The sequence below is a fragment of the Stenella coeruleoalba genome (genome assembly GCF_951394435.1).
Source record: "Stenella coeruleoalba genome assembly, chromosome: 11".
Taxonomy (NCBI): Eukaryota; Metazoa; Chordata; class Mammalia; order Artiodactyla; family Delphinidae; genus Stenella; species Stenella coeruleoalba.
In genome coordinates this window covers 43,190,067-43,202,492 of record NC_137157.1, presented here as the reverse complement: position 1 = coordinate 43,202,492, position 12,426 = coordinate 43,190,067, and the positions used below count along the sequence as shown (strand labels likewise).

At 34.3% G+C, this 12,426-nt stretch overlaps 1 long non-coding RNA gene across 1 annotated transcript in view; it reads right to left on the bottom strand.

Annotated features, from left to right (window-relative positions):
• Positions 1–12,426, bottom strand: part of LOC307194017 — a 278,895-nt gene that overhangs the window by 125,992 nt on the left and 140,477 nt on the right. The window contains exon 2 of the long non-coding RNA XR_013830484.1: positions 9,146–9,202. This is a non-coding gene — a long non-coding RNA (uncharacterized lncRNA). The remainder of the gene's footprint in view (positions 1–9,145; positions 9,203–12,426) is intronic.

Below are 12,426 nucleotides of genomic sequence, written 5' to 3'. Positions count from 1 at the left end.
TACTTAAAAAATGAAAACTATGTAGTATTTTTAAATTTTAAAAGAGGAATCAATTAGTTCAACTGCAGTGTTTTACTAACATTCTTAATGTATTATCTGCTTTAAACAGAGGAAAGTGTTGAACCATTTAATATTGTTTAAACTCCATGTTCATATTCCATTCGTATTGTTTTCTTTTTCTTTAAATATCTGGCAGTTATTTAGTTTAGGTATCACGAGTATTTGCCAATTTTCTTAATATCTGAGTCTCCAGTAACAGCAGAGGGAGCTCACAGTGTATTCTCTGGAGATTTCCTAAGTTATATACTTTTACTTCTGTTGCTCAGTGGAGGGGTTTTAAAACTAAAAGGTCTATTTTTTCAAGGGAATTAGTGTAAATATGTAATAGAAGATATAATTTGTAGACTATGTCTTATAGGAATGAAACATAAAGAAAAATAAATTTGATAACTTCACTGCATATAAATTCATTAAATTCAGTTTTGGATTTTAAACATGAACTACCTCCAAGTGTTATCATTATCCTAGATTTCTGTGCCTAGCCTAACTCTTTTTCCTGAACTCCAGACTTTGATATCTATTCAGTATTTCTCCTCAGATGCCCAATAGACATCCCACCCGATCCAAAAATAATCTCCCCTTTCTGCAAACCTGTCTCTCCATAGTCTTTCCACATCCCTGTTGAGGGCAACATCATCCTCATAGTTTTACATGCTAGAAGTCTTGGAGTCACCTTGACTTACCTCTTTCTCTCAAATCTCAGGTGTAACCCATCACATAGTTCTTTTGGTTATTCTCTCAAAATATTTTCAGAATCAACCACTTCTCAACATCCTTATGCTATCCCCCATCTCACTGCTCATTTGGATAACTGCAAGAGCTGCCTAAATAATATCCTGGCCTTTTCCTTTGTTAACCACTTCCCTATTCTATCCTCAACACAGCAGAAATAATAATCTTTTTAAAACAAAAGGCATATTATATCATTCCTTTCTTCAAAATCTTGTAATCATTCCTGTTACTGAGAATTAAGCCAACATCTTTCTAATAGCCTGTTAGACCCTGTATGATTTCTCACCTTCTTCCCAGTTATCTCTCTGACCATATTGGGGGCTACTCTCCCTCCCTAGCTGCAAGGCCTTTGCTCTGGTATTTAGGGCCTTTGCTCTGTTATTTCCTTTGTCTGGAAAGCCTTTCTCCCAAATAGCTAACTCCATTAATTCCTTTGTTCTTTACTAAAATATCATCTCTCAGTGAGGTAGCCCTTGAGCAACCCATATAAAATCGCAATCCATTTCCCTCTGTTTTTTTGACCTCTCCTACCATACTCTACTGTTTTTCATATAGTTCATATTACCTTTTAATATACTATATAGTTTTCTTATTCATTATATTTTGTCTTCCTTCTAAAATGTAAGTACCAAAGGGAAAAGACTTTTTAAAATCCCTGATGCAGCTCAGGCACGTAGAACAATTCTTTGCATATAATAGGTGCTGAAAAAATTTTTGGTCAAATAAATATATAAATGATAAACATTACCTTTGATTATTTTTATGGTATGTATATGTGCTGCAGTCTGTTTTCAGTGCTGTGCTATAATAGTCTTTTAAAAAAACCTAACACACCAAAGTTAGAAGTTCAAAATTAATCTTGGTGAGAATTATCAATTTTATATTTATTTGTGTGTAGGTATATCTAATAAAGCATAGTAGGTATTCAGTAAATGGAAACTGATTCATAGTATAGTGTACTTGGAGCAGAATAGTGCCAAAGTTTTGGAATAACTTTTAGTAGAGAAATAGTGTTACTTTCTCACTTGAATGATTTTATGACAAAAATAATTATTTTAGATCTCAATATAACCTGTCTCCCAATTTCCCTAAAATATTAATGCTAATGAATTATGTAAATCAGATGAGTCTGCTGATATTTAAGCTGGTATTTACACTAGCAGGTATCTGATTGCCTACTATAACTGAAAAATCATAAATCTGAACTGTTCAGTTGGCTTAAAGAACATATTCACACTAAGGTTAAAGTGTGTTTTTATCAGCTTTATAGCCTCTAATAAAAGATGATCAAATCTGCTCATTATCCAAAATAATTGACTAGTTCTCCTCCACTGTCCAAAGAACAAAATCAAAAGACTTTTGCATGACTTCTATCAAACTACAACTTGTTTCTTTCTAAAGATACATCAAGGATGCTCAAACTCAGGAAACTTTGAATATGCTATCTTTCCCTTTTTTTGGAAATATTTCTCAGCTGTCCATCAAAATCTCTTCTCCCTTTCTCCGGTTCTTTCAGTGTCCACTACAGTTAGGTGTGGCTCTCCAACCTCTGTGAGCTGAAGAGATGTGTATGGCTACTAGGCCTGGCCCCCAAAACCTATAAGCACCTTTCCATGTCTTCTCCTTTAGCTGAGGGAAGAATTTTGCCCAGGGGGTCTTGGAAGGCATGAGTTAAAAATGCCAAGTAACCATCAGCCTGGCCAGAATAATTGTGTGCAGCTATTGTTCTGCTATCTGAAAACCTACCCTTGATGTTTGCATATAAAAAAATAATAAACTTCTTGCTGTGTTATCACTGAAATGGAAGGGAGTGCTATTCGTTAAGGATTTTCAGCTTACCCTAACACATGGCTAACAAACACCAAATACCTACATCTATTAAGTAGATGTCTTCCGTAATCTTTACCCACTTGCAAGGCAGAACTGGAATCCTTTGTCCCCACTGAAATATCTACATTTGTTTCCCAGAGGAATTATGACATTCAATGGTAAATATTGGTTTAGATATCTGTCTTCCTCTTATTATAATCCAACGTTTAAAGGACAAGGATGGAACTGTTTCCATCCTTGGAGTCTCTGTTATAGAGTATCTAGAACACTCTGAGTCCTGAATAAATATTTATTGCTTTATCAAGTTAATACATGAGTGAATGAATCAATGGCCTCAGAAATAGTGCATATTCCATTCATCTCAGCAACACTTCCTTTATTAAAATATTAGGTACTCATGTCTTTAAAAATTACAGAATGATTCTCTCATACTTCCTTTTTCTTTCCTCATCTTCCCTTCTCTAGTTACACAGACACAGGAACTTGTTTCAGCCACATGAAATCAGGTAAGAGGCAATGTCAACCTTTTAGAGGGAAGGTGTCACCATTACTATTAAAAAAAAAAAAAAAAACCTGAGCAAAATCAAAGAAAGCAAAACTAAAACAGATCAATCAACCAACCAACAAACAGCCACCATAACCAACAAAACAGAAATCCTACACTGATATATCCAGGTGAAAACAATGTCTTTTAGAATCCAGATGGTCACATTACAGATTATGAAGGATTTTTAGAAGTTCATCTTGTCAAGCAAAGGTTACATTTTCAAATAACTCTTCATTTGACATTGGACACAGGAGAATGTAGTAGAGTACAAACTCTAATAAAAATTGTTTTATTCAAACTGACAATTTTCTCTTTTAAATACACGAGAGATGCTTTAAATTTCTGTTGGAAGCACATATCAGTTAGTACGGTAAAGACACAGCCTTCAAAAGGTCCATTGATATTTGTGTACATGGGAACAATAAAATTGCATTGCTCATTGACTGGTAGGAGTTAATTAGTTAAATCTTCAGCACTACTTAGTAATTTTCACACATGTCACGCAGTTCAAGTTCACACAGTACAAAGCAATTACACAGCCGTAGAAATTTGACAAAGACAAGACAGATCAAATTCAATAATGCCTACTGTTTTATTCTAAAGAAAAAATAAATAACTTTGGCTCAAAGTGTAACTTGTGTCTATTAAATCAGGGGTCCCCAATGCTCCGGGCGGCAGACCATTATCGGTCCGCGGCCTGTTAGGAACTGGGCCACACAGCAGGTGATCACGGGCAAGCGAGCAAAGCTTCATCTGCCACTCCCCATGGCTCCCCATTGCTCGTGTTATTGCCTGAGCCATCTCCCACCCCCCTACTCCAGCCCCCCACCCTACGACTGCAGAAAAACTGTCTTCCACAAAACCGGTCCCTGGTGCTAAAAAGGTCGGGGACCTCTGTATTAAATTACTCTATATTGGAGAACAAAGTGTCAGAAAAGCAAAGAGAAAAGATGTTATATCAAGAGAAGAGCTAGAAGTTAAACACATTGCACAACAGCCACTATAGAATTACATGGTTTCAGAATATCGTATGTAAATCACAGAAAAATGTTGCATCAAAACAGAACTATAAGGCAATAGAAATGTGGAATAAGTAGTTAAGTTAGGAAACAATTTGATTATTTTTTCTGTCTTATGCTTTGAAATTTAAAAGGTTTAAAAATATCTGCAATAGTTCTTCTTTGGAATAATTGTGCAATATTTTAATTATCTGTTTTCAAAAGTCATCTCTTATATCTAGAATTCCAAAAATCTAGGTCATTTCATATCAAACGAGAACACAATTCAAGAATTATACATAGTTTTATTACCCCCTTTCCAAACGCCTACTTTTTCTGGCTGCTTGCTAACATTCCATCAGAATGCATTATTTCAACAGAAAAGCACTCTTTCAGCTTGTTTATTATGAATGGGAATATTTATAGGTGTACCTTTCTTAAATGGTAAGTCTTCTATGAAATTTACATTTGGAAAATTGTTTTACAGGTTTGAAGAACTACTGTATATGTATAATTTTCAATTTGCATGAAAATAAAGTAATTGATTTAAGGAAAACTAGAGAAGGGAACACCTTCAACAGGAGACTGACCAATGTGAATTCTGTCTTATGTAATTGGAGACCACAATAAAGTTTATTTTACCTGTTAGCACCACATTATATTTTCCCTCTAAGCTCTGAATTTTTTTAAATGACAATTCATAAGGAAAAAAGAGGACTGATAATATGTATATAAGTCTATTCGTTTGGTACTAGAGGGTTCGTGGAAACGTAAGACAAAATCCCATCATTCTGTGGGTTGAGATAAATTCAAACAAAATTTATAATATGAATATATGATGAGATACATGTAAGAAAAGTTTATTGGTTGAACAGAGTGAGAGCAGATTAGCCTCTCTCAAGCAAAATTGAGGCAGGGCATTGAAATATAAGTAATATGTCAAGGACATCTGAGGAGAAGCACAGGGAATGGTAATAGCAAAGCTTTAAGTCAGGTTCATTAATGTTAATTTCTCTATTGCAGCAAGTGCAGAGATTGAGGGTTTATATTGAAATATTATATTGGAAGGGATAGCTGGAATCTTCTGGCCCCACCAAGTCCTCCCCTACACTATGCAGCTGACAGCTCATAAATCATATCCCGAAGTTCATCCCCTCACACAAAAGTTTAAAGCTAGAACCATCTAAACTGGTTCATGTAATGCTATTCTCCTCAACTTGCTCCAGTTTCTCTCTGTCATCTAATTTATGTCATCTAAGATCAATTTATGATCTCATTTTGTCCCACATACTCCATGGACCTCCCACCACATGGAACTCACACATTTGCCAAACAATATTTTACTAGCTTCACTCTCTTTGGCGAAATACTCATGAAAGAACTGTCCACTCTTCTTCATCTCACTGCTTCTTATTCCCTTTTTCTCTCTGTGCTTAAGTACTGGCTGTTTGTTTGCTTTTGGTCCTTCATGACAAAAGGGCTTTGTCCAAACCAGGGCTTACTATTGCTCATTACTGTATGCTCAGAGCATAGAATAATGAGCACATAATAGACATGCAATACATATTTGCTGACTGAATTATTATGGTACCAAATAAACTGATATTCCTCCCGCAGAAGTTTTAATTCCAATGATTTGGAAATCAAGTCTAATCAGGAACCATTTGGGGAAGGGCCTTCTTTATATTCTGTAAGCAGTGGAGGATAAAATTTTATTCAGGCAGGCAGGTTTTTTAAGCCTCCAAAGGGTACCCTACCCAATTCCTACTCGTTTCACTTTATTAAATGTTAAAATTAAAGTTTGTCCCTGAATACAGAATATTACTAAAATGTGATCTTGATAAAGAATATAACCTAGAACTCTCTCAACTAATCCTTAGGAAAATCCTTGTTATAAGAAGTACTACTTACAGGTCTTAACTTACAACATATGCAGTCTTATAAATAATCTAAATTTTGTACTTGGATGAAGCCATGACATCAGAGGTTTATGAAGCTGAATCAAAATGGTTGGGCTCAGGTGAAATACTTTAACTCACTTGTATTTTGTTGTTATGCCATTCACTTTATAGTATTCTGAGTAACATTATAAGAAGCATTGTATAAAATGCGTTATTGTATTTAATTTTGAGAACATTGTCAAATCCATTTTCTGTTATATTATGCAGAAAGTCTTGTTCATGAGGCTCTAACAATGAGAATTCCAAGTGTAGAAACTGTGCCACCATTTGCCTTGCATTACCTTATCAATTTTAACTTCTGGTTTATTACTTTCATATCTCTATATTGCCTTTGATCCGAGACCATAAATTCTATCTATCTATCATCTTGTATAGTGATTCTTTATGGAATAAACCTGTAGTATAAATAGATGGATAACTAAAGAGTATAGAATTCTCTAGGCAATATCAGCCCATTGGAGATTTTTCATCAAGAAAGTGACTCTATAATAATAAAAATAATTTTTATTATTACTTACAAATGGAGTTAAAGTCAAATTATTAATTGTTTTTGATCCTCCATAAGTTCCAATCTTCCAACCTCTGTTCCAAATTTTATTTTTGTATGAACAAAGATCAAGAACATTTTGGAATCATGAATTTTAAAGAAAAATGTGCACAGGTACATCCATTTTAAAGGCCCCACATTTGTTATTCTTGAGAGCAAATGGCATAATTATTGCCTGGTTGTATACACACCAGATACCCTGAGGTTGGCCTTAGCGTAGTGGGCTTTTACCAAGAAGTGTCATCCAATTTACCCTAAAATATTTTCCCAGCAAATGCAAGCACTCATTGTATTACAGAATTTATTACTTATTAAAGCACTTGGGTCTTTACTACTTTCTCCTTGGAAAATTTTAAATAAATGCATTTTCAAAGAGTATCCTGTGAGACTAAGAGTCCAGAGAAGATGGTACATATAGTCTTGTTTCTCCTTGTTCTTCCCAGCTAGATACAATTAGAAACCCCGGCAAAAGCATGAGAGGCAATTAATTAAAAGAGAACTCAGGAAGGTGGAAAGAGGAAGGCAGGTAGTTAGACTTCAGCAAGCATCATAAATATGCTTCAAGAAGCAATTACAAAAACAAATACTATACTTGTTTATGACCAATCATCTTGCTCCTTGTTTCTATTTGTATGCAACTTTGTTATATATTTTGCTATTTTTCTACAAAATATATTTTATATCCTAAAATTGTTTTGGGGGGCAAATTCAACTATAAAAAAGAAAATTTTATTTAGGTTTACTTTTTGGTGAGCATAAGACTCCCACTAGTTTGTGTGCCTGCTTGTCTGTTTCCTCAAGAAACAGCCCTTGAGTCTGATAGCCTATGAACTATGGCTTATCTGAGATAAATCTCTCCGTTTCTCTGAGAAAAAAAAAGGAAAAACTATTCAAAATGTAGAATAATTAAGCACCAAACTTTCACTTCAAATCACCAAATGAGTTTAAAACTTCAAATGCCTAGAAAGGATAAGATTAAGCAAATCCATGAAACAAGTTTTAGGTACTTTTTAAAAATTTTTTATCATGGGTAAAAAGGAATATTTGCCTCTTAAAAACAAGACTCCACATAGAAGTATTTTCTCTTTTATTTTTCTTAAAGCATGTAGTCTTTCTGTTTATCTTTCATTTTTGCACTGCTGATAGAACCATAAGTGTATAGAAATATCTCTTTATTTAAAAGCAACATGGCAAACCCTATGGCAAACAGCAACTGATAATTTCCCTCAGTGTTGGGAGAAAAGTTGGAAGAAGCAGGAATGTGATGCAGGCACTACTCAGTCCCAGCTCATTGTTACCTTGAGGAAATATGGGACCAGCAGTGCCAAATCTTACTATTATTGAGGAGAAAACAGAGCTACATTTTAAAATGAAATTCACATTTGAAGAGTGTTGTATAAGCCAAACAAAGCCTGTCTAGGTCCTGGGTAGAGCCACGGGCCCACTAATGACTTCTATATGAAGTATTGGTCTATTGTCCTCTGAATTTATTGTTGTGAAGGGAAGTCTAAGGACACCCTAATTTTCCTTTAAGTCATGTGCGGTTACCATTTTTTCCCTGCCAAGATATCTATAAAGTTTAAAAAATACTGCTGATGTTCTAAATTTTTGGATCTCAAGGTTTGAATCCCTTTATTCTTTTTCTATGGTATATTGTGAGCATTATTTTACTTATAAATTTAAGTCTTCAACTCTAGAACATTTTTCAACTGTACTATTGATTTTTAAATTTTATTTGTTCTTTCATCTGTTTCTAGTATGTAGGCAATTTCTCGGTATGCTATCCTCTATCTTCTATAGCTGTCATCTCTCTCCACATTTTTAAATGTCTTTGTCTGATTCCCCTGCACATTTGGAGAGTTTTCCAAGGTTCTCATTTCCAGCACATCCTTTTCATCTTTTCACTCTTGCTCTACAGAAATGAAATTATATAATTCTTAGTCTAGGAAGCTGAGGATTTCTTAATTCTTGTACCAGGTAGGATCAAGTTGTCTTATTTAAATGGTTTCCAACATTATCTATCTATCTATCTACTACACATCTACATGATATACATAAGGATATATATGGGAAAATACACGTAAGCATAGAGAAATATAGCATTTCTTCATTCTATGTGAGTTAAACAAATACAATAAGGCAAAAACAGGTTCTGAGAGCTACACCATTTCATTGTCCCTACCCTACAATACCCAAAACAAAATTTAAGATCTTTTTAGAATTTAGAGGGAAATGATTAACTTACCCATCATGATCATAAAGACTATAGACAGTTGGTCTTTCTCTTTCAAACCTAGAATAGAGCTAACCTACTTTAGTGTAGCAGTGAATGTCAGGTGGGAGAAGAAATGAAGAAGAGAGGAAAAGATGGACAGGCTGAGATTTTTCAGGAACCATTCCTTTCTATTACAAGTCTGATGACATCAAATGAATAAAATGAAAGAGAAGATCAAAATCTTCAGTGACTCACCACTAGAGAGATGGTCCCACGAATGTTCTCAACTTTGCAGTAGCAATTCCTTTTTCACTGAAGAGAATAAAGAGAAAAGTAAGAACATAAAAAAGGTCAGAGACCTTAGATTCCTATTCAGAGTAGATACACTGGTTCTAATGCTTTTTTTATTGTTTCATTGTAGTCTTAATTCTCATAAGCTCTTCTCTTATCTCATTCATCTTTTTATATTTTGAATGTCTATCAAGGAATTCCTAATCCATCTAAATCTGGTTTTCTTATCATCTCATCTTGTATGTCATTTTATAAAATCTGCATTTATTAAATTTTGATGTCAATAATTTTTCAGAAATATTCTCTTACTTCCTAGGAAAAGGTATTTTTTGGCAATGTCTTACCCTCTGCTTCTTTGGCTATGTGTTCCTTTCTTTATTGTGTATGAGCACAATTCCCCCAAATTGGAGAGACCAACAAGGCAATACAGACAATTACAATTTACCAAAGTAGAAACTTATGAATAGCAACTTCTGCATTAATCAGTGCTGGGGTAGGAAAACCTGAACTGTCATTGACAAATTGCTAGAGGCTTAATGTGAACAACTCTGAGAATTAAAAACTCCAAGACTAGTTATCAGTAGGCTACACACTTTTGTGAATTTTACCTCCCAAAGTTCTACCAGGTTCTCACTTTGAGTATTAGTGAAATATCCCCTCATGCTTCTGGTAGGGAGAGGGGGAAAAGAACCATTTTGAAATAACACCAAAACATTCTGCTCTTCTTAACAAAGTGTGTCCTCAGGAGAAACTATTTAATCAGAGTCTTACCTGCTAGGATTTTATCACAGCCTAACTGAGAGAACGGAAATACCCGACTCCAGCCGATTCTAGCCATCCTGTTCCACCTAAGTATGTATAGGGGAATGAAGGGGGAACAGGAGGCATATGAGCGGTTCACAATCCAGGGTCGGGATCACTGAAAGACTGAGACCTAATCATAGGACTATAGAACACTTCCTCTCTCCCCACACCTCACCACAATATTACTAAAGGCCTATTTATAACAGTTCCTTTTGGCCAGTACATCACTCCTAGCTATCAAAGAAAAAATTACAAAGTATACCAAATGGCAAAAAAAAGTTTAAAGAGGCAGAGCAAGCATCAGAACCAGACTCAGACATGATAGGGGTTTTGGAATTATCCGACCAGGAATTTAAAACAACTATGATTGCAATGTTAAGGGCTCTCATGGGTAAAGTAGACAACATTCAAGAACAGATGGACAATAAGCAGAGAGAAGGAAATTCTTTAAAGAGCCAGAATGAGATTCTAGGAGTCAAAAATACTGTTAACAGAAATGAAGAATGACTTTGATGGGCTCACTAGTAGACTGGACACAGCTGAGGAAAAATATCCCTGAGCTCAAGGATATCTCAATAGATAACTCCCAAACTGCAAAGCAAAAGGAAAAAAGACCGACAAGAAAACAAACTCCAGAACAGAATATCCAAGAACAGCAAGTCAACTACAAAAGGTTTAATATGCACATAATGGGAATACTGGAAGGAGAAGATAGAGAAATATACAGAATAAATATTTAAAATAATAATGACTGAGAAGTTCCCCAAATTAATATGATACCAAACCACACATCCGGGAAACTCAGAGAATACCAAGATAAATGCCTCCCCTTGCTCCCCTCCAAATATACATAGGCATATGATTTTCAAACTAAGAAAATCTAAGGAAAAAAATCCTGAGAAAAATCAGGGGGAGGTGGGGAAAATATTTTACCTACAGAAGAGCAAAGATAAGAATTACATACAACTTCTCCCAAGAAACCATGCAAATAAAGAGAGAGTGGAGTGAGAAATTTAAAGGGTTCGAAGGAAAAAAACACCAACCTGAACTTCTGTACCTTGTGAAATTATCCTTCAAATGTGAAGAAAAAATAAAGACTTTCTCAGACAAACAAATTGAGGAACTTTGTTGCCAGTAGACCTTTCTAGAAATGTTAAAAGAAGATCTTTAGAAAGAAGAAAAATAGTACTGCTAAGAAACTTGGATTTACATTTAAAAAAAGGAAAGAGCATTGAAGAAGGAATAAGATAAAATAAAAATGTATTTTTCTCACTTAACTTGTCTAATTAGGTAACAGTTTATTCAAAATAATAGCAACAATGTACTTGATTTTATAATTTTATACAATATGTGCTTTTGTATGCTTATGTATGAGTGAAATGAATTTCAGCAATGATACAAGGGATGGGAAGGAAGAATTAGGATTATTTTGTTATTATACGGTATGTGCAACAGAAACAAAGCAGCAGAGTGCTATTTGAAAGTGGACTTGGATTAGTTGTAAATGAATATTACAAAATGTAGGGCAACCACTAAAAGAGTAAAAAAAGTATAACTGATATGCTAAGAAAGGAGGAAAAAATGGAATGATATAAAATGCTCAATTAAAATCACAAAAGACAGAGAAAGAATGGAAGACAAAATAGAAAGAAGAATAAGGGCAGTAAACAGAAAACAGTAAACAGTAAAAAACAGAAAACAGTAACAAATATGGTAGATATTAATCCAATTATATCCATATTCACTTTGAATGGTCTAACTGCACCAATTAAGAACAGATATTGTCAGGGTGGATCAAAAAACAAGACCCAAGTCTATGTTGTTTACACAAAAAAATTAAATATAAAATCACATACACATTAAAATTAAATGGATGGAGAAAGTTTCATTCTTTGGCATGTGGATATCTAGTTTTCATAACACAATTTACCAAAGAGACTATCTTTTCTTTTATTGAGTATTCTTGACTGTCTTCTCAAATATTAGTTGACTGTACATGTATGGGTTTATTTATGAGATCTTAAATCTGTTCAGTTGGTCTATGTGTCTGTTTTAATGGCACTACCATACTGTTTTGGTTACTATAGCTTTGTAGTATAGTTTGAGATAAAAAAGTGTGATGCTTCCAGCTTTGTTCTTCTTTTTCAAGATTGCTTTGGTTTTATTCAGATTCTTCTGTGGATCCATATGAATCTTAGAATATTTTTTTCTATTTCTATAAAAAGTGCCTGTGGAATATTGATGGAGATTGCATTGAATCTATAGGTGGCTATGGGTAGTATGGACATTTTAACAATATTAATTCTCCCATCCATGAACACAGACTATCTTTTCACTTATTTATGTCTTCCTCAATATCATGCATCAATGCCTAATAGTTTCCAGTGAACAGATTTTTATTCTAAGTATTTTTATTTTTTTAGGATGTTATTGTAAATGTT